The sequence below is a fragment of the Callithrix jacchus genome, chromosome 5, assembly GCF_049354715.1.
Source record: "Callithrix jacchus isolate 240 chromosome 5, calJac240_pri, whole genome shotgun sequence".
NCBI classification, from domain to species: domain Eukaryota; kingdom Metazoa; phylum Chordata; class Mammalia; order Primates; family Cebidae; genus Callithrix; species Callithrix jacchus.
In genome coordinates, this window is record NC_133506.1 from 103,461,239 (window position 1) to 103,484,157 (window position 22,919).

Sequence of the window (22,919 nt, forward strand, 5' to 3'; positions counted from 1 at the left end):
ACGAGAACAAAATAGTTTTCTACAATGAGACAAATTTAATACGCAAAAGTGATACGATGTTAGACATATATCAAAACTCAAAGTAAATATTTCCAATGTATTTTCATGTCTGTACTTCTTTTTTTTTTTTTCCAAACAGGGTCTTACTCTGTCACCCAGGCTGCAGTGCAGTGTGGCAATCTCAGCTCACTGCAACCCCCGCCTCCTGGGCTGACGCGATTCTACTGCCTCAGCCTCCCCAGTAACTGGGACTACAGGCGCCTACCACCACACCTGGCTAATTTTTCTATTTTTAGTAGAGGCGGGGTTTCACCATATTGGCCAGGCTGGTCTTGAACTCCTGACCTTGTGACTTGCCCACCTTGGCCTCCCAAGATGCTGGAATTACAGGTGTGAGTCACCGTGCCCAGCCTCATGTCTGTATTTCTAATTAGTATGACTGAAAAATATTTTTCTTGATCACTGAGTTAATGTCTTCAGGATTGACTGAAAAGAATATCTCCAAAATGCTGTATGTTTTCCTTTTTTACTCATTTTTATTATTTTTTCCTATCTCCTCCTTCAGTCTGTCACCTTCAGGCTGTCAGTTTACCTGCTGCCTTTCAAACTGAATGCTTCAGTCTAAACAAGTTAACTTGGTTGTTATGGAGGACACTCAGAAATAAAATAACTTTTAAAAAGAAAACTTCGGAAAGAAAAACACAAGGCTAAAACATTTTAGACTTTGATAAAGTATAGAGTAAGTAGACTGGGAAAGAGGCCTTTCCAATGTAAACTGTATCTATTTTGAGACACCTCAAAAGATTTTGTTTCTATGTTTAAGCTGTTTAGAAGAAGGAAGTATGACCCTTGAAAAAATAAGATAATACTATTTACACAAAAAGGTAACATAATAGAAGGAGTGTAGTAGTTTTACATATTTTGTTCACAAACTTATATCCCTAGAATTCAACAGTATTAGTGGATAACTCTGAACCTAAGCTGAAAAAGTCAGGAAGGACTGATGATCTCCTTTTGAAGCTCATTGATTCTAAATAAAGGTACTTTAGCAATGACTACTAAGGATGGTGATCAAAATGGCAACAACCTGATTAACAAATTCAAAAAGTTAAAAAGAGTAGCAGTAAAACTTTTACTTTTTTCTATAATGGTAACCCTATATAAAAATAAATACATGACTTTCTATATAACAACTCACCTAGATTCAGATTAGACAGAAAAATAACTAGAACAATTAAAAGCAGAAACAGTAAGATCTCTTTTTTTTTGAGACAGAGTTTTGATCTGTTGCCTAGAATGGAGTGCAGTTGTGTGATCTCGGCTCACTGAAACCTCTGCCTCAATCAATTAATTGATTTTTTTTGTAGAGACAGGGTCTTACTTTCTTGCCCAGGCTGGTCTCAAACCCCTGGGCTCAAGCAGTTTTCCTGTTTTTGCCTCCTAAAATGCTGAGATTATAGGCATAAGCCACCGTGCTCAGCCAATGGTACCTTCTACTAAAATCATTAGGTTTAAATTTAGGGAGACAAAATTTACTTCCTATAAGGGCCTTTATCTCAAAGGAAAAAAAAATCAACTTATAAACAGGTTCAAATGCAGACAGAACTGTTTTAAAAGTACAAAAAACACAGTAATATTTCAAAATAGGTTCTCTATCAAAATCTCAGGAAAATACCTTTTCAAAAACCTGATGTAGTAGCTCCTTGCAAATGTTTTAACTTAATTCAGTAAACATGCTGAGAGTCTAATATGTCTACAGCACTTGGACTAGGTGCTACAAAAAGTTTATAATCTAGTGGGAAAGAAGCCATGTGTGGCCAACATTTAAATTTATGTCTAAGAATTAGTACGTTCCAGTTAGTTTTCATTACAAATAAGAAAGGAACTCACAGAAAAAAGGGAAGAAAGTGGCTGGTCTATTTTACATACACAAATAACATATAACAATACTACACATACATGCGCATGCACGCACACACACATACAAATTATAAGGGTTAAAGATGTGGTTGCCAATTATAGGCACCATGAACTGCAGAATTACGAAAAACACTGCAACTAGGTTTTCTTAGTTTTTCTCTCTCCAGTGTTCTGTGTAGAGAATAAAAATTATTTAATCAATCTAGCATTTGCTTCATTTTGAAGTGCAGTCAGATATGACCTAAAAGGGAGACTTACAAAAGAATAAAAAAACCTTTACAGTTAGTTCAGATAAATCAAAGACAAAAACTGTGTACCTTTGTTGCGTCACTATACAAGTTTATTCTCCTGGGTGGTCATAACTATCAGAAAAGAATTAGGGCTGGGCATGGTGGCTCACGCCTGTCATCCCAGCACTTTGGGAGGCCAAGGCAGGCAGATTACTCAGGAGTTCGAGACCAGCCTGGCCAACATGGTGAAGCTGTCTCTACTAAAAATACAAAAAAAAAAAAAAAAAAAGCCAGGTGTGGTGGCACGTGCCTATAATCCCAGTAATCCCAGAATTTGGGAGGCTGAGGTGGGTGGGTCACTTGAGCTCAGGAGTTTGAGACCAGCCTAGCCAACATGGCGAAATCCCATCTTTACTAAAAATACAAAAAAAATTAGCTGGGTATGGTGGCACATGCCTGTAATCCCTGCTACTCAGGAGGTTGAGGCAGGAGAATCACTTGAACCCGGGTGATGGGGGTTGTGGTGAGGTGAGATCGTGCCACTGCACTCCAGTCTGGGTGACAGAGTGAGAGAGAGACTGTTTCAAAAAAAAAAAGAAAGAAAGAAAGAATTAGACCTTTATTACTGGAACTCCTTTACCAGGAAACAGAATATAGTCTAATGACATTGAAAAAATTGTAGATCCTAGACAACACAAAAACTTAAAGGGTTCTGAATTTTTTCTTTTTGCAAAAATAATCTATTATTCTGTAACTAATAAAGCACAATGGGACATATGACCTTCTTTCTTTTTCTTTTTGGACAGAGTCTTGCTCTGCCGCCCAGGCTGGAGTGCAGTGGTGTGATCTGGACTCACTGCAACCTGCGTCTCCCAGACTCAAGCAATTCGCCTGTCTCAACCTCCCAAATAGCTGGGATTACAGAGGTGCACCACCATGCCTGGGTTATTTTTGTATTTTTAGTAGAGATGGGGTTTCACCATGCTGGCCAGGCCGGTCTCCAACTCCTGACCTCATGATCCACCCACCTTGGCCTCCCAAAGTGCTGGGATTACAGGTGTGAGCCACCACACCCAGCAAGCCTCTTTCTTAAATTTTCTGTCATGCTCTGAGAACTTCCTATTCTTTTCTTTTTTTTTTAAACTTAGCAACAGATAATTCATTAAAGGTCTTACAACTCAGCAATCTCTATTAGAGGCCTTATTTTTCCACATTCACACAACTCTTGTAAGTACAAAGCTTAAGAGCTGTGATGAGTATGTAACATTTTCATTATATAAGCTCAGACCTAAGACAAACACTACAACAGAAAAAAATAGACATAGCTATGAGAAAATTTAGAAAAGAGAAAATATACATTGACTCTTAACTATATTAAAAATGTTGTCTTAGCAATAACTAAAGAGATGAAAATAAAAGTATTAACTTTTATCACCTATCATGTTAGTAAAGATTTTTAAAATGATATAGTAATATCATTTTACTGGCAAGATACTGGCAAGCAAAGATATACTCTTACAACATAAAAATGTGACACAGAAAATGTTACAGAGAGAGATCATTTCATCCATAGCAGTGATTTTAGAATGGTTCTAAATATGAAAAGAAAAATTATATTTCCTATCCACAAAGATCTGAACATACCATTTTTGACAAGTCTTATCTCAATAGTTCACCACTGATGACTCAAATCCCATACACAGGACAAGATCCTCATAATCTAACCATCTTACAATACTGTATCTCATTATAAAAGGAAAATTTTGTTTTTGACATTTTTCTTTAATATTCAAACATTTAGGTTTTGAAGAATATGCAAATAAACTAACAATGTGTTATCTGAAACAATTCCATAGGAAAGCAGCAGGGTAATGATTTTCCCCAAATATGCAACAGGATATATAACAAAGCCACAGAAATTAACAGTATATATAATAGTAGTGCTAATACAGTACAACAAAGTGGATCCATAGACAAGAGACAAAAATGGACACAAGTATATACAGAAAACTAGTATAAGAAAGAAGTGACATTTCTAATAATTACAAAAATTACTATTTAAACAGACACCTTACGTGACCCAGCCATTCCATGCATAGATATTTACCTAAGAGAAATGAAAGCATATACCCACATAAAGAATTGCATACAAATGTTTAACCAGTTCACTTGTAATAGGTAAAACCCAGAAACATATATACTTTGTATGAGGGGCTACTTCTTTCAGCTTATTTTGAGATTAATTCATATTGTGTATCAAGTGTGTTCTTTCCTGCCAAGTAGTGTTTCCACTGTATAAATGTGGCACAATTTGTTTATCCATTCACCTGTTCATGGTCTTCTCCAAGTAAGGCTGTCTTTTATTTCTGGTTATGCAATGAGAGAAGGCCCTAATCCTAACAAAGCCCCTTAGTAGCTTCTGAAATTTTAGCTTCTCTCAGAACTGAAAATATTTTAGTTTTAACTTGAATATCTATAAACTGATATTCATTATGTATAATAAATCTCCTTGAGAGCAGAGATCTGTTTTATTCAGCCTTCTGCTTACTACCAGTAGTATCCAGTACAGTGTCTTGTACACATCAGCTGCTCAATAATGATGATTCAAGTGTTTAACAAGAAAACCGTTCAAAAAAATTATGTTTCTAGACCAACCAAACACTCAAACACAGTAAGAAATGAAAAAGGAGACATTACAACTGATACTACAAAAATATAAAAGATCATCAGAGACTACTATGTCTCTGTACACCAACAAACTGGAAAACCTAAAGAAAATGAACAAATTCTTGGACACATATAACCTACCAAGATTAAAACAGAAAGAAACCCTGTAATCCCAGCACTTTGGGAGGCCGAGGTGGGTGGATCACGAGGTCAAGAGATTGAGACCATCCTGGTCAAACAAGGTGAAACCCCATCTCTACTAAAAATACAAAAATTAGCTGGGCATGGTGGTGCATGCCTGTAGTCCCAGCTACTCGGGAGGCTGAGGCAGGAGAATTGCTTGAACCTAGGAGGCGGAGGTTGCGGTGAGCCGAGATCGCGCCACTGCACTCCAGCCTGGGTAACAAGAGCGAAACTCCGTCTCAAAAAAAAAAAGCCCAGGATCTGATGGCTTCACTGCCAAAGTCTACCAAATTTAGAAAGAATACCAATTCTCTCAAACTATTCTAAAAAATAAAAGAGGAGGGAATTCTTCCTAACTCATTCTATGAAGCCCTGAAACCAAAACCAGACAAGGACACATATTAAAAAACAAAACAAACTACAGGCCATAGGTGAACACAGATGCAAAAGTCTTCAACAAAATACTATCAAACCAAATCCAACAGTACATCAAAAAGACATTATATCACAATTGAGTAGGATATATCCCAGAGTTGTAAAGATAATTTACTATATGCAAATCAATAAACATGATAATCACATCAACATAATGAAAGACAAAAACCATATGGGGAGAAAAAGCATTTGATAAAACTCAACATCCCTTCATGATAAAAATGCTCAACAAACTAGGCAGAGAGAGCTTATCTCACCGGGTGCAATGGCTCACACATATAATCCCAACACTTTGGGATGCCAAAGCAGGCAGATTTCTTGAGGTCAGGAGTCTGAGACTAGCCTGGCCAACATGGTGAAGCCTGTCTCTACTAAAAATATAAAAAATATTAACTGGACATGGTGGCACGTGCCCGTAGTCCCAGCTACTCAGGAGGCTGAGGCAGGGGAATCACTTGAACCCCAGAGGGGGGATGCTGCAGTGAGCTGAGGTCCCACTGCACTCCAGCCTGGGCAACATGTAATTCATAAATAGAACATACTTCAACATAATAAAGGCCATATATAACAAACTCATAGCTAACATTATACTGAATGGAGAAAAGCTGAAAGCCTTTCTTCTAAGAACTGGAAGTAGACAAGGATGCCCACTTTCGCCACTCTTACTCAATATAATACTGGAAGTCTTAGCCAGAGCAATCAGGTAAGAGGAGGAAATTAAAAGCATCCAAACTGGAATAGAGCAAGTCAAATTGTCCCTCTCTGCAGATGACATGGTATTATATTTAGAAAAACCAAAAGACTCCACTAAAAAAAAAAAACCTTTTAAAACTAATAAACAAATTAAGCAAAGTTACAGGACATGAAATCAACACAAAAAATCAGCATAGTGGCCAGGCGCGGTGGCTCACGAGGTCAAGAGATCGAGACCATCCTGGTCAACATGGTGAAACCCCGTCTCTACTAAAAATACAAAAAATTAGCTGGGCATGGTGGCGCGTGCCTGTAATCCAGCTACTCAAGAGACTGAGGCAGGAGAATTGCCTGAACTCAGGAGGTGGAGGTTGCAGTGAGCCGAGATCACGCCATTGCACTCCAGCCTGGGTAACAAGAGTGAAACTCCGCCTCAAAAAAAAAAAATCAGCATAGCATTTCAATATTCCAGCAACAAACTAGATGAAAAAGAAATACAGAAAGCAACCGTATTTCCAAAAACTAAAAACAAAAACCCTAGGAATAAATTTTACCAAGACTTCTACAAGGAAAACTACAGAACATTGATGAAAGAAATTAAAGAGAATGGCCCAGTCCCCTTGCCGAGTCCCTCCGCCGCGCAGCCGGCCACCGCCGAGACCCAGAACATTGCCGACCAGGTGAGGTCCCAGCTTGATGAAAAAGAAAACAAGAAGTTCCCCGTGTTTAAGGCTGTGTCCTTCAGGAGCCAGGTGGTTGCGGGGATTAACTACTTCATCAAGGTGCATGTCGGTAACAAGGAATTTGTCCACTTGCAAGTATTCCAAAGTCTCCCTCACGAAAACAAGCCCTTGACCTTGTCTAACTACCAGACCAACAAAGCCAAGCACGATGAGCTGTCCTATTTCTGACCCTGACTTTGGGCAGGGTCCTTCCACCAGAAGGCTGGTAATTAAGTGATTCTGCGTGGACCACAGCATGCACTTGGGATCATAAAATGAGCATCTCCTGGCTGCGCCCCTTGGGTGGAAGGGGCTGGATGCAGCAGCTGCTCTTGCATTTCTGTTCCTAAATTTCACTGTGTTGATTTTTTTTCCCCCTTCCAATCAGGGATCTTAATTACTTTCAAAATATTTTCAAAAAATAAAATATATATTTTAAAAAGCAAAAAAAAAAAAAAAAAAAAAAAAAAGCAAAAAAAGAAATTAAAGAGAATGACCAAAAAAAAAAAGACACGCCCAAAACAAAAGACATTAGACATCCCATGTTCATGGATTGGAAGAATTAATATGGTAAAATGACCATACCACCAAAAGCAATCTACAGATTCAATGCAATCTCTACCAAAATACCAATAATATTTTTCATAGAAATAGAAGAAACAATTCTAAAATTTGCATGAAACCACAAAGAGCTTGAATAACCAAAGCAATCCTGAGCAAAAAGAACAGCTGGAGACATCATAATACCTGACTTCAAAATATACCACAAGGCTATGATAATCAAAATAGCATAGTATTAGAATAGAAACATACACATAGACCAAAATAGAACAGAATAGAGAACCCACAAATAAATGCAAATATTTATATCTAACTGATTTTCAACAAAGGTGCTAAGAACATACATTGGGGAAAGGACACCCTCTTCCATAAATGGTGCTGGGAGAACTAAATATCTGCATGGAGAAGAATAAAAGTAGACCCCTCTCACCATATACAAAAATCAAAACAAAATGGATTACAGACTTAACAGTAAGGTCCCAAACTACAGAACTACTAGAAGAAAACATAGAAGAAATGCTCCAGGGACACTGGCTGAGGCAAAGATTTTATGGCCAAGATCCCAAAAGCACAGGAAACAAAAACAGATAGATAAATGGGACTATATTAAACTAAAACAATCTGTACAGCAAAGAAAATACTTAGCAGAAAGGACAACCTGATGAATGGGAGAAAATGTTTTCAAAATATTCATCTGATGAGCAACGAATATCCAGAATATAGAAGGAACTCAAACAACTCAATAGCAAAAAAAAACAATGCCAGTAAAAACTGGGTAAAGGATATAAATAGACATTTCTCAAAAGACATGCAAATGGCCAACAGGGATGTGAAAAAACGCTCATCACTAATCATCAGTGAAATGCAAATCCAAACCATACTGAGATATCTTACCCCAGCTAGAAACTCTATTATTAAAAAGACAGAAAATAACAGATGCTGGTGAGAAAAGGAAACTCTTACACACTGCTGGTGGGAATGTAAATTAGTAATAATAACCCTAAAGAAACCAGCATGGAGATTTCTCAAAAAGTAAAACTAGAACTACCATTAAGACCCAGCAATCTCACTATTGGGTATCTATCCAAAGAAGAATACAGTGTATCAAAAGGATACCCTCACTCATATGGATAAAGTGTATTATACATAAACAATAGAATACTATCTGGCCATAAAAAGAATGAAATAATGTCATGTGCAGCAACATGGACAGAAATGGAGATCATTATTTTAAGTGAAATAGGCCAGGCATAGAAAGACAAATAGTGCATGTCCTCACTACTATGTGGGAACTAAATAGCTTGATCTCATGGACATAGAGCATAGAAATAATAGGTAACAGAGACTGGCAAGTGGGGGAGGGTAAACAGGAGAAGGGGATAAAGACTGTAAGAAGTAAAGTCACCTAGTCTGCTATCAAACACTGGAACTTATTTCTTATGGACCCAAACATACAGTTAGATAGAAGAAATAAATTCCAATGTTTGATAGCAGACTAAGGTGACCATACTTAGCAACACTATTTTGTAGATTTCAAAGTAATTAGAAGAGAGGACTTGACGGGGTCCAAAGTGGCTCCCGCCGGAGGTCATGGCACTCACGAAGGCGAGGTCATCAGTTCAAGGCTAACCTGAGCAACCTCATAAGCTCAAACTGATTGGCAAAAAAAAAAAAAAAAAAAAAAAAAAGAAGAGAGGACTTGAAATGATATCAACATATAAAAATGATAAACATTCTAGATGATGGATACCCCAATTACCCTGACTTGATCATTACATTTTCTTTGCATGTAACACTCACATGTACACTATAAATATGTATATTATTATCTATCAATAAAAGAGGGAAAAAGTGGTCAACAGCGATTTCTCAAATACATATGAGTAGCCAATAGGTATATAAAAATATGCCCAAAGCCACTAATTATCAGGGAAATGCAAATTAAAACCACAATAATGTCATCTTACCCAGTCAGAATAGCTATTAACAAAAAGACAAAAACAGATTCTGGCAAGGATGCAGAGTAAAAGGAACTCTCATACACTGTTGGTGGAAATGTAACTTAGTATAGCCATTATGGAAAATTTTTCAAAAAACTTAACACAGAACTACCATTAAGATCCAGCAATATCACTACTGTGTATTTATTCAAAGGATAGAAAATCAGTATCAAAGGGATACACGTGCCTTCATGTTTACTGCAGCACTATTCACAATAGCCAAACTATGGAATCAACCTAAGTCCCTACCACATATGAACTGCCGAAGAAAATGTGGTATATTTACATAGTGGAGTACTATTTGGCCATGAAAAACAATGAAATCATATCACTTAACAGCAACATGGATGAAACTGAAGGTCATTATTTTAAGTAACATAAGCTAGATACAGAAGAAAAATATCTCATGTACTCACCCATATGGATGAACTAAAAAAATTTATTTCATAGAGGTGGAGAGTAGAATGATAGCTAACAGGCTGGGAAGGACTTGGGGGAGTGGGGAGATGGAGAGAGGTAAGTTAATGTGTACTAATGGGTACGAACATACAATCAGAGGAATAAATTCTAATGTCTGACAGTAGAGTGACTGTAGCTAACAACAATGTACTGTATACTTCAAAATAGCTACAAGTGAGGAACTGAAATGTTCTCAACACACAGAAATAATAAATGCTAGCGATAATAGCCTAAATACCTTGACTTGATCATTACATATTCTATGCATATAACATCATATCTATCCCATAAATACGTACAAATAGTACATATCAATAAGAAAATTTAATTGTTTACTGAAACCCAAATTCTCCACTTTTTGAATTATCACAATACTTCTAGACCAGTTTACTTCCATTGCCCAGGGTCTCTCTTGTGTTCCTCTCTCACTAATGAGAGAACATGTGATGACGAAATATAAAACAACTAGTATAAGATTAAATATAATTAGTAAATTTGTGGAAAAAAATCTTATGTACTCAAAGACCAAATAAATATAATTGTAAAAATTAGTTATACTCAGCTTCCAATTCCTCTTAAATCAGGCTCCCTCCCTCTGAAGATGTTCTACGAGTCAGGGAGGTTGGATCTGAGAAGTAAACATAAAATTGTAAAAACCCCCGGGGAGGCAGAAGTTTACTGGTGTAAATGGAAGGAGGGCAGTATGGCAACCCAGGATGGAAAAGGACAGAGCACACCATTTGAGGTGGGGGTGGGGTGGGTAGGATGAAAGAGAGCTTTTCAGAAATGTTCTGGTCTCTCTCCTCAGTCTCCTCTGAGGCAAAGCAGCAACACCAACCTAGTGCTGAAGGTAATGTCAAAGCAGCAGACTGGCCAGGTTGAGGTGGCAGCCCTGATCTGTTTGCTCAATGAACTTCCATGAGAGTCTGTGCTTGGTAAACAGCAACTTCCTGATGGATTTCCTACAAGATGTCCTGAGAGACAATGTAAATAGAAACTATTTGAAATAATGTACATGGAAAATATAGTCGAAATAAAAATATTAAGAGATGGGCTGGACATGGTGGCTCACACCTGTAATCCCAGCACTTTGGGAGGGTAAGCAGGCAGATCACTTGAGGTCAGGAGTTCAAGTCCAGGCTGGTTAACAAGGTGAAACCCCGTCTCTACTAAAAATATAAAAATTAGCCGGGCGTGGTGGTGGGCACCTGTAATCCCAGCTACTTGGGAGACTGAGGCATGAAAATCACTTGAACCGGGAGACAAAGGTTGCCATGAGCTGAGACTGTGCCACTACACTCCAGCCTGGGTGACAGACTGAGACACTGTCTCAGGAAAAAAAAAAAAAAATTAAGAGATGGGTAAATGAATGAATGAATATAGCTGAAAAATGTTTTAGTAAGTTAGAATATTAGGCTAAGAAACTCCTAAAACACACAAGGAAAGGGTAAAAAACTTTAAAAAAAGAAAAAAGAGCCAGCACAGTGGTGTAGGTCTATAGTCCTAGCTAAAGCCAGGAGGCTGAGGCAAGAGGATCACTTGGGCCAAGCAGTTTGAGGCAAAGTGCACTATGATCACACCTGTGCACAGCCACTGTATTTCAGCCTGGGCAATATAATGAGACCATGTCTCTTAAAAAAAAAAAAAGTATAGTGATACTTATAACTATATAATATATATAATTATATAACTATATATATAACTATTTATATAACAGAAGACCCAAAGAAAGATATATAAACTAACCAGATTCAAAGAAATATTTGAATGACTGGTAATTTTCCAGAATTAGAGAAAAATATCATATTGAACAAATTCTAAATGCAAAAGAGGACAGAGAATAAAACACACCCATGTGCATAAGCAACAAATAGATACATTATAATGAAATTTAAGAAAATCAAAGACAAAAAGAAAATTCTAAGAGTTTCCAACAAGGAAGAGTAGATCACCTATAAAGGAGTATGATCAGAATGTCATCAGATACCTTATCAGCAACATGGGATTTACGAACAAGTAATCCATATTATGCACTGCATGTCTGTACCAAAATATCTCACATATTCCATAAATATATACATCTACGTCACACTCAAAAATTAAAAAGAAAAAAAAAAAGATAGTAAATCTTAGTTAACATTACCCAGACGGAATCATTTTAAAGTGCTGATGCAAAGCACTTTGAACTAAAAGTATATATTCAGAAAAACTATCATCAAAAGTAAAGATGTTTTAAGCACATAAAATCTCAGAAGGTCTTTCTTATAAAAGCCCTCTTTGAACATAAATGAGGTACATGTTGAATATCCCTAATCCAACAATTCCAAATCTAAAACTTTTCTAGTGCCAACAGTATGTTCAAAGAAGCATTTTGGATTTTCAGATTAGGGATATTCAGCTGGTAAGTATAATACAAATATTCCAAAATCTGAAAAAAATCTGAAATCTCAAACACTTCTGGGCCCAAGCATTCACTTCTTTCTTTTTCTTTTCTGTTGATTGATTAATTGAGACAGGGTCTCACTCTGTTGTCCAAGCTACAATTCAGTGGCACAATCACGGTTCACCAGAACCTTGACTTCCCAGGCTCAACTGATCCTCCTGCCTTGGCCTCCCGAGCAGCTGGGACTAGGTGGTATGTACCACTACACACAGCTAATTTTATAGTTTTTTTTTTTTGTAGAGACAAAGTATTACTATGTTGCCCAGCTGTTCTTGAACTCCCCTCAGCCTCCAAAAGTGCTAGGATTACAAATGCCAGCCATCATGCCTGGCCCCAAGCATTTCGGAAAGGGATTCTCAACCAGTACTCCCAATAATAACATTATGAGATACACAAAAGGTAAATATATTACTTAGTAAAACTTAATATATCTTTATATATTTTTTTGAGACAGCTTCTCACTATGTTGCCCAGGCTGGAGTGCAGTGGTGCAACCACGGCTGAATGCAGCCTCAGGCTCCCAGGCTCAAGCGATCCTCCTGACTCAGCCTCCTGAGTAGCTGAAACCACAGGCACCTGCCACCATGCCAGCTTATTTTTTATAGAGATGGGGGTCTCACTATATTACCCAGGCATGTCTTGAACTCCCTCCTGGGTTCAAGCAATGCTCCTGCCTTGGCCTCCCAAAGTGCTGAGATTACAGCAAACACGAGAGCCACCATACCTGGCCCTAATACTATCTTTAAAAATGACACAAAAAACAACCATGACAATCCAGAACCAAATCTAGAGCAGGGCTATACAACTTTCTGAAATGACTAAAATATTTCTTACCTATTTTGTCCAGTATGTTAGCCACCGGTCACATGTGGCTATAGAGCACATGAAATGTGGCTAACGTAACTAAGGAACGAATTTTTTAATTTTACTTAAGCTAAAACAGTCTCTACAACTGCTGGCTATCATATTAGCACAGATCCAGAGCAGGAGTCAGCAAATTTCCTCAAGGGACAAATGGTGAATACACAGGCTGGTGGACCATGTGGACTGTTGCATCTACTCATGTAGCACAAAAGTAGCCACAGACAGACAAATGGCAAGGCTGTGTTCCAATAAAACTTTACTTAAAAACAGTATGCCAACATGAGACACAGTATGCCAACATGAGACGCAGTATGCCAACACCTCACCTAGATGATACAAACACAATGGCAAGGCAAGCAGCAGATGGAATAGAGGGAGAGAAGGCAACCAGAAGATAGCTAGAGTGTGCCATGGTACTAATGTTGAAGGCAGTGGGTGATACAAAGATACTTATAACAACAACAAAAGAAACCAAACATATAAATCTAAGCACACACTGGTTTGGGACAATGACCAAAATTTTAACTAAACACAATGAAATGTTTAAATTTCAAACAATGACTAGAAAATTCAATCTATTAAATGAGAGAGAGAAAAAAAGATGGTAAACTCTGGGATTGGATTTTTAAAAGATCCAGAAATAGGAGGTCTATAAAAAACAGCCTAAATACAAAAGGATATAAAAATACTGAAAACAGGCCAGGTACAGTGGCTCATGCCTATAAAACCAGCACTTTGAGAAGGTTAGGCAGGTAGATCACTTGACGTCAGGAGTTTGAGACCAGCCTGGCCAACATGGCAAAACTCCGTCTCTACTAAAAAATACAAAAATTAGCAGAGTGTGGTGGCGCACACCTGCAATCCCAGCTACTCAGCAGAAATAAGGCATGAGAATCACTTGAACCTGGGAAGTGAAGGTTGCAGTGAGCTGAGATCATGCCACTGTACTTCAGCTTGGGCAACAGAGCAAGGCTCTGTCTCAAAAAAAAAAATGCTGAAAATAAATGAGTGGGGAAAAATACAAAAAGTAATTATTAATCAAAAGCTTGATAGTAATTATAAAACCAGAAAAAAATAGAATTAAAGACAGAAACATATGTAAAGAACAAAGTAGGGTGCTAGAAACTGAGAAACAGATCAAGAAGAAATAGCAATCATCAACATTTATACTTTTAACAATGTTATCTTTCAAGTAAATACAGCAACATCAAGACAACTCAATGGTGAAAGAACAGTCTATTCAATAAATGGTGCTGGTACAACTTAAAACGGAGTTAATCTAAATGCTTACATTTAGCTAAAACTATAAAACTCATAGAATAAAACACATAAGTAAGTCTTTGTGACCTTGAATTAGACACATGACAAAATTTGTGTAGCTAAAACCAAAAGTCCAAATAATTTAAAAAAATTAAGGTAATTTTTTTGATCGAATTGGGTAAGGGCCCAGTTTCATTCATTTGCATATGCACTGGGCCCTTACCTTATCCCCTTTGCAAAAAATAACTTAAAATGAAGTTAATCTAAATGCTTACACTTAACTATAAAACTCACAGAAGAAAACACATTAAGCAAATCTTTGTGACCTTGAATTAGATGACAATTTTGTGTAACTAAAACCAAAGGTCCAACTGATTAAAAAAATATACTATTAGGCCAGGCATGGTAGCTCATGTCTATAATTCCAGCACTTTTGGAGGCCAAGACCAGTTTGTCCAACATGGCGAAACCCCATCTCAACTAAAAATACAAAAATTAGCCAGGGACGGTGGTGTGCACCTATAGTCCCAGCTTCTCGGGAGGCTGAGGCAGGAGAATTGCTTGAACCCAGGAGGCAGAGGTTGTGGTGAGCCAAAATCGCATCACTGCACTCAGCCTGGGCAACAGAGATTCCATTCACAAAAAAAAAATTATTTAAAATCTCATCAAAATGGGGCCAGGCGCAGTGGCTCATGCCTGTAATCCCAGCATTTTGGGAGGCCAAGCTGGGTGGATCACCTGAGGCTGGGCCTGATCAACACGGAAGAAACTCCGTCTCTACTAAAAACACAAAATTAGCCAGGCATCGCTGTGGGCTCGGTCATCTCAGCTACTGGGGCGGGGGCTGAGGCAGGAGAATCAATTGAACCCAGGAGGCAGAGCTTTCGGTGAGCCGAGATGGCACCATTGCACTCCAGCCTTGGCAACAAGAGCGATATTCTGTCTCAAAAAACAAAACGAAACAAAAAACCCTCACCAAAATAAATTGTCTTCTCAAAAGCCATAAAGAAAGTGACAACCCACAAAATGGGAAAAATACAGTTGACTCTTGAAAAACACAGGTTCTGAAGTGCACAGGTACACCTATATGTAGATTTTTTTAAGTAAAAGTTACACCCAGTGTGCCTGCCTCACCTTTCATCTCCTCCACCTCTTCTGTCTCTGTCACTTAGAAACACTAAGACCAATCCCTCCTTCTTTTCCTCAGCCAGCTCAATGTGAAGACGATGATGAAGAGGAAGATCTTTATGATGACCCACTTAATGAATAGGAAATATATTTTATTATATATTTTCCTAATAACATTTTCTTTTCTCTAGCTTAACTGTAGGAATACAGTATATAATACATATAAAAATGCTAACTGTTTATCATGAGGCTTCTGGTCAACAATAGGTTACTGTAGTTAATTTTTGGGGTAGTCAAAAGCTTTCAGCTGCACAGGTGTTGGCATCTCTAACCCCTGTATTGTTCAAGGATCAATTGTATTTGCAATCATATATGTTGTAGAACTGTAGCCCATAAAGAATTCTTACAATTCAACAATAAAGACAAACTAAAAAATGAACAAAAGAACATTTTTTCAAAGAAACACAAATTTACTTCAAAGAAGATACACAAATGACCAAAAAGCACATGAAAAGGTACTCAACATCATTAGCCACTGGGGAAAAGCATCAAAACTACAGTGAAATATCATTTCATACCCAACAGGATGACTAAAATAAAAAAGAGTCACAAATGCTAATAAGGATATGGAAATGTACAAGTGCGGTGGCTCACACCTATAATCAAGACCAGCCTGGCCAATGTGGCAAAACCTCGTCTCTACTAAAAATACAAAAATTAGCCGGGCATGGTGGCAGGTGCCTATAATCCTAGTTACTCCAGAGGCTGAGGCAAGATAATCGACTGAACCTGGGAGGTGGAGGTTGCAGTGAGCCAAGATTGTCCAGACTGGGTGAGAGAATAAGACTCAGTCTCTCAAAACAAACAAACAAACAAACAAACAAACAAACAAACAAACAAACAAAAAACCACCAGGATGTGGAAAAACTAGAGCTCTTGTACCCTGCTGGTGGATTTGTAAAATGGTACAGCCACTTTGGAAAACATTCTATCAATTTCTCAAAAGGTTAAATGGAGAGTTACCATACTACATAGTAATTCCACTCATAGGTATGCACTCAAGATAAGTGAAACATATACCCACACACAAATTTGTACACCAGGGTTCACAGTAGCCTTACTCATGAGTAATAATCAGAAAGTAAAACCAACAAATATGACATGTATATTGATACAATGGAATACTATTCAGTCTCAAAAAGGAATGAAGTACTGATTAATGCTATACTAGAATTAATGACATGTCTTCCAATTACTGCTTAATTAACCAATAAAAGAAAAACTCAAAGTTTGTTCCAGTTAGAAATGTAAACTTATTTTCAAAAGGAACATCATTAACCATGCTGGTAACAACCAGCACACTTATAATGAACAGTCAAAGGTCTTATAATCTTTTCTACACAGGCCAAATTTTAATGAAAAACACTTGGTAATGTATTTTTTTCAAAAGACAAGCAATAGTTTGGCACCTAATATATAATCACAATGACCAAGTCAGGTGTGCAGTGCCCCCAGTGCAGACTTTATTAGAGTTCAGTTATAAATACACAATCTCTTGACACTAAAGATGTAGTTATTGAAGATAAAGCCCAAAGGCAGGAAATGAATCTCCTTCCAAATGCTGCTTCTTATCTTTAAAGTAACCTCAAATTATTACTAAACTAATAAAGTAATTTTGTTTCAGAAAGTGATCTGATCTATTTTATTTTCAGCTTTTGATAAATTCAAGAGTGAGATGAGGGATTATTGCTTTCTGTCTGACAACACACACTGAAATACAACATGAAAAAAAAAGAAAAACTTTTTTTTAATGACTTTTATGGTAAAGATGGAATAGGCAATATCAAAGCCTGTCAGTACATGGAAGAGGATGTGTATGGTTTTGGAGAAACAGAAAGCTAATTTTGTTATTTAACTTCATAAATTTGGAAGTAAAGCATTTATTATCTTCTAATTAGAAATTACCAGTTAAACAGGTTGAGTAAAAATAGTGCAATGAGACTGTACACAAACCAAATAAAACAATAACTCAAAAATGTAATTATGGCCATTACTGCCTTATTTATGGAATTTTTCTAATAAAATGGCACACAGTCAATGGCCACAAATCCAAACTGGTGATCAAGATTCCATTAAAAGGTAACAAAAAAAAACCAGGCTACCAAATATGACTGTCAAACACAAAGTAGGATGGAGACAGCACAGGAAACATTCAGACCACTAATGATTAATAATAATTACTGCACAGATTTATTAAATAATTAATTAATTACGGTATTAATATGGTAGCAATATAGCTACCACTTATTGGAATGCTGTGTCATGCACTATACTAAACACTTAAGATAACACTATTACTAATACTTAGTTCAGGTGAGGTCTCAGCACTTTGGAATACTGAAGTGGAAGGATCATTTGAGGACAGCAGTTCCAAACCAGCCTGAGCAGCATAGCAAGACTTCATTTCTACAGAAATTTAAAAAAAAATTAGCCAGGTGTGGGAGTGCATGCCTACATTCCAAACTACTCTGGAGGCTGAGGTGGGAGAATCACTTAAGTGCAGGAGTTTGAGACTGCAGTGAGCTATAACAGAGCCACTGCACTACTTTCTAGGCAACAAAGCAAGAACCGCCCAACTCTGTCTCTAAAAAAAATATATATATATATATATATACACATTTTTAAAAAAGTAATGAGTCTTTACCTATCTAACATAGTTTCAAAATATACAAACATAAAACTTATTTCAAAAGAGAGATAATTAAAACACTATAATCATAGAGGAAAACGATCATGCCACACTCATAAGGAACATCCTGCAGACCAGTGAGAAAGGATATAGATGTGAGTAACAGAAGTAAGGTTGGACAAGAGATACAAACTCAAATTGCTTGCAAAGTACAGAGATACAGCCTCGTGTAATACAGTATGGAGTAGAAGAAACTACAGCTAATCAAAGAAAGCAAGCCCCACCTAAAGATATTCACATTTTTAAATTTTCTTGAGACAGTCTCACTCTGTTGCCCAGGCTGGAGTGCACTGGCATGACCTCGGCTCACTGCAACCTCCACCTCCTGGGCTCAAGTGCTCCTCCCAACGCAGCTTTCCAGGTAGCTGGGACTACAAGTGAGGGCCACCATGTCCAGCTAATTCTTTGCATTTTTAGTAGAGACAGGGTTTTGCCATATTGCCCAGGCTGGTCTTGAACTCTTGGGTTTAATCAATACGGCCTCCCACAGTGCTGAGACTACCAGCATGAGCCACTGTGCCTGGCTGATATTCACATTCTTAAAGTTATAAAAATTGTCGCGACAACCAATTTGCTTGTGACTAATTATTAAACAAAGCAAAAATACACAAATAGATATTGAAATGTACATTATGTATGTAAATGCATATAGTACTTTAAAGAAAACAGGAAAACATTCATTTCAAATATATATAGATTGTCACAAAATTAAGATACTAAGAAAATGTAAAAACTTAAAAGAAAGAAGTCACATGGGCCATGGACATGTTTATGGACAAAATGCATTAGGATCAACAGCAAAAAGTGGAAGAAAAAGGACAAATATTTGAAAATTAGAAGCATAATTATAAATGTGCTGTATTGGGCCAGGCGCAGTGGCTCACGCCTGTAATCCCAGCACTTTGAGAGGCCGAGGTGGGTGGATCACGAGGTCAAGAGATCGAGACCATCTCTTGGTCAACATGGTGAAACCCTGTCACTACTGAAAATACAAAAAATTACCTGGACATGCTGGCGCACACCTGTAATCCCAGCTACTTGGGAGGCTGAGGCAGGAGAATTGCCTGAACTCAGGAGGAGGAGGAGGTTTCGGTGAGCCGAGATAGCGCCATTGCACTCCAGCCTGGGTAACAAGAGCGAAACTCCGTCTCAAAAAAATAAATAAATAAAATAAATAAATGTGCTGTATTAAAAACAAAATCAAAACAAAAATTACAAATTATGCCTAAAAAATACACAATGTGAAAAAAAAATACACAATGTGGTCACTAATAAAAGCCTGTGTATGGCACACACTCAATGCAGCACTGAAGAAAAATTTAGTTATTAATAAAGTTCTTAGAAAAAAATTAATTCAATAGTTTAAAAGAGAATAATATCAAAGAAAAGTTATACAGAGATAATAAAGACAAAAGAAAAAACAAAATAGAAAACTAAAAGACAGTGGACAATCAATAATCAAAAAGCTGATTCTAGCCAGGTGTGGTGGCTCATGCCTATAATCCCTATGGGAAGCCAAAGCAGGAAAACTGCTTGAGCCCAGGAGTTTAAGACCAGCCTGAGCAACATAGCAAGAACTCATCTCTACAAAACACACTTTTTAAAAACTTAGCCAGACGTGGTCTCACATTGCTATAACCTCAGCTACTTAAGGGGGTGAGGTGGGAGAATTACATGAGCCCAGTAGGTCATGGCTCCAATGAGCTGTGATCATCCCACTGCACTCCAGCCTGGGCAACACAATGAGACCCTAGCTGAAAAAGTAAAATCTGAATAATTAAAAAAAATAAGAAACAGAAATAGTGAAGGTCCAATTCCAAATATAGTACCTTGCATTTTAACAACATTTCTGTTAACTGTCCTAGAACAGAGGTTCACAAATATTTTGGTCTCTTTCCTACTCTCTAACATTACTGAGGGCCCCAACAGCTTTTATTTATACAGATGGGTTTAGCTGTCAATATTTACCATAGTAGAAACTAAAAGAAAAAATTTTAAGCTATTAATTCACTATAAATAGTTATTTTAGTTATTTAGTTATGAAAACTAGTTTCAAAAAATTAGAAAAGTGCAAGTATTTTGTATTTTTGCAAATCTGTTAATAAATGACTGCTGGATTCTCATATGTGCTCTATGTTCAATTATAATATCACATGTTAACAGCCTCTGGAAAACACCAAATACTTGTGAGACTATGAAAATAAAAAGCAAATAATCTCTTAGCATCCCTGTGAAAAAGTTTTGTTTTTGCATGTATCATAAGTAACTCCCAAGGGTTACCCCCATTTCACACCTGGAGAGCCACTGTTCTAGAGGAAAAAGAAAAAGGGAAAGCAAAATCAACAGCAGATTAGAACAGCACAAGAAAACTCTAGGCCAGTGTGACTTAATAGCAAACATAGTGTACACAAAAATTTTGCATCAAAATGGATTAAAGACCTAACCATAAGGGCTAAAACTACTCTGAATGAAAATGGAAAAGTTTCATGAAACTGAATCTAGTAATGATTTCTTAGATATGACAAGAAAAGCAGAGGCAACAAAAAAATAGATAAACTGGATCAGCATAACTAAAAACTTGTGCAACAGAGTGAAAAGGCAACCCATGGAAAGGAGAAAATACTTGCATATCATGTATCTGAAAGGGACTGATATCCAGAATACATACAGAACTCCAACAACAACAACAACAACAACAACAACAACGACGACGATGACAACAACAACGACGACGACAAACCACCACCACCTGATTAAAAAATGGCCAAAGACTTGAGATACCACTTCACACCCCTTAGGGACAGCTATTATCAAATTAAAACAGTCATACCAAGTGTGAAGGGATGTAGAGAAACTGAAACCGTTGTGTATTGGTGGAATGTAAAATGATAAAGCCACTGTGGTAGCTCCTCAAGACTGAAACAGTCCTCAAAAAATTAAGCACAGAATTACCATATGATCCAACAATTCCTCCACCACCCCCCAAGTACACAGTTGGCTCTCCTTATCTATGGGTTCCACATATGTGGATCCAACCAACCATGGTTTGAAAATACTTGGGAAAAAAAAAACTGTGCCTGTACTGAAGATGTACAGGCTTTTTTTCCTTATTATTCACTGAACAATAGTGTATAACTATTTACACAGCATTTACATTGTATTAGATATTACAAGTAATCCAGAGATGATTGAAAGTATATGGGAGAACATACACTGGTTATGTGCAAATACTATGCCATTTATATCAGGGATCTGGGCATCCATAGATTTTCGTATCCATGGGAGGACCTCAAACCAGTCCCCCACGGGCACAAAGAAACAAATGTACACTCAATAGAACTGAAGGCAGGAAATGAAACGGAGATTTGTATACCCCTGTTCATAGCAGCATTATTCACAACAGCAAAAAGGTCCAGGCATGGATGAACAAACAAAATGTGATACACATATAGAATGGAGAAGGAAATTCTGCCACATGTTATACTATGGATGAACCCTATGGACATTATGCTAAGTGAAATAAGCCAGTCACAAAAAGACAATACTATATGATTCCACATACATGAAGCATCTGGAATGGTCAAATTTATAGACAGAAAGTAGAAAGGTTGTTGCTGGGGACTGGACAGGGCATGGGAGAAGGGGAGTTATTGTTTACAATAAAACTTCAGTTATCTTCAGTTTGGGAAGATAAAAAAGTTCTCAAAATGGACCATGGTAATAGTTGAACAACAGTGTGAATGCATTTAATGCTACTGAACTACACACTTAAAAATGCTTGAGGCTGGGCGCGGTGGCTCACGCCTGTAATCCCAGCACTTTGGGAGGCCGAGGAGGGTGGATCACGAGGTGAAGAGATCGAGACCATCCTGGTCAACATGGTGAAACCCTGTCTCTACTAAAAACACAAAAATTAGCTGGGCATGGTGGTGTGCACCTGTAGTCCCAGCTACTCGAGAGGCTGAGGCAGAATTGCTTGAACCCAGAAGGCGGAGGTTGCGGCGAGCCGAGATCATGCCATTGCACTCCAGTCTGGGTAATAACAGTGAAACTCCATCTCAAAAAAAAAAAAAAAAGCTTGAATGGTAAATTTTATGTTGTGTATATTTTACAACTTAAAAAAGAGCAAATAAAATTCAGTTGCACATATAAAAGAATAATATACGAAGGCTAAGCACAGTTTATCCCAGTATTTTAAAGAGTAGTTTCACTCTTCAAAAAAAAAAAAGTTTATCAACATAATTCACAATAGTAACAAATGCTGAAAAAAGAGCTGATAAAATTCAGTATCTAATTAAAATGTTTAGCAACTAAAGTTATTGGTCAATTTTGATAATTGATCCTATGTTAACAAACACCACCAAAATCTCAAAACTTATAAAGGTTTACTACTTCTTGCTCATGCTACATGTCCACTGTGGATGGCTGTAGCTCCTCACTGTCTTCATTCTAGGACCAAAGCTGAAGGCACAGTCCCTATATGTAACATGTTGTTCATATGGCAGAGGCGTGGAAAGCAATGACTTAATCAGGCAATGACTCCTGAAGTTTTGCTCAGCTACAGCATCCATCATTTCCACTGGCTAAAGCAAGTCTCATGGTTAA

General features: G+C 37.4%; 1 protein-coding gene and 1 pseudogene across 5 annotated transcripts in view; one reads left to right on the top strand and one right to left on the bottom strand.

Moving 5' to 3' along the window:
- NSRP1 (nuclear speckle splicing regulatory protein 1) overlaps positions 1-22,919 on the bottom strand; it is a 68,153-nt gene that overhangs the window by 18,362 nt on the left and 26,872 nt on the right. The window contains exon 3 of one of the 5 annotated variants that reach the window (XM_078373924.1): positions 17,930-18,031. The exons of the other annotated variants lie outside the window; for them this stretch is intronic. The gene's annotated coding sequence lies outside the window, so the exon portion shown is untranslated. The remainder of the gene's footprint in view (positions 1-17,929; positions 18,032-22,919) is intronic. 5 annotated transcript variants of the gene reach the window in all.
- LOC103793192 (cystatin-B pseudogene) lies at positions 6,716-7,141 on the top strand (annotated as a pseudogene).